The following is a 910-nucleotide window of genomic DNA, read 5'->3' on the forward strand; positions in this document are numbered from 1 at the left end:
CGGCCGTGACCCCCGTTGACATTTGGTATTTTGATATGGTTGCCAACTTCACATTTGAATATTGAATATTATAAAGTCTCTAGTTCTAGGGAGTAGTGATGGGCATTACGATTCTTTTTAGTGAATCGAATTAGTAGATTTCATTTAGTGAATTCCTTCATTTCAATGAACTAGATACAAATTTTACGTAACACAGTAACGATATTTTTTTGGAGAGAACTTTCTAATCCAGAGATATAGACTTAAGTCCATATCTGTGTTCTAATCGCTTGCATTTTATGCTCAGGATGTTTGCAATGTTTGTTTAGGACTTTTATTCGAGTCTAAATATTGAACCCTACTATTATAAACACAGGTATACGGTCTTCATAACTATGAAGACGGCATGAAAAGCTAGTTTATTTTACCACTAATACATAAAATTAGTATAATAGAAGATTAATATTTAAAAAAAATTGTGTGTGCACTATGTGCGCATCATAGATGTGCGCATATTTGAAGTGAAACTTCTTACTGACAGTTCTTACGTTGAAAAGGTAATAAATAATTTTATTCGCTTTTACAAAATTTGTATTAAAATGACCGTCTGTCCGTCTGAAGACTCAGTTCGGATAGTTCTATCCATGTGCAGAGTTTAGTTCCAATCGACCTATAATCATTATAATTAAGAAAAATACTGATGATTTCGTCCATTTAAAGGCATCGGTGCGAAACTTCGAGGGCGTCATCCTGTAACCCGTCCCCAATTATTACGAAATCGATCCACATTTTCTTCAATATCAAATCCTTAGTCCCAACCTGATGAAGATGTAAACGAAATGCCGTATCCAACTTTGCAGGGTGGGACCGTGTGCACCATCGCTCACATAGCTTGACATAGCCTACCCACCAAATTTGAACCAGATCGGAC

The sequence above is a fragment of the Sitophilus oryzae genome, unplaced genomic scaffold, assembly GCF_002938485.1.
Source record: "Sitophilus oryzae breed Bouriz unplaced genomic scaffold, Soryzae_2.0 scaffold_177_pilon_pilon, whole genome shotgun sequence".
In the NCBI taxonomy this organism is placed as follows: Eukaryota; Metazoa; Arthropoda; class Insecta; order Coleoptera; family Curculionidae; genus Sitophilus; species Sitophilus oryzae.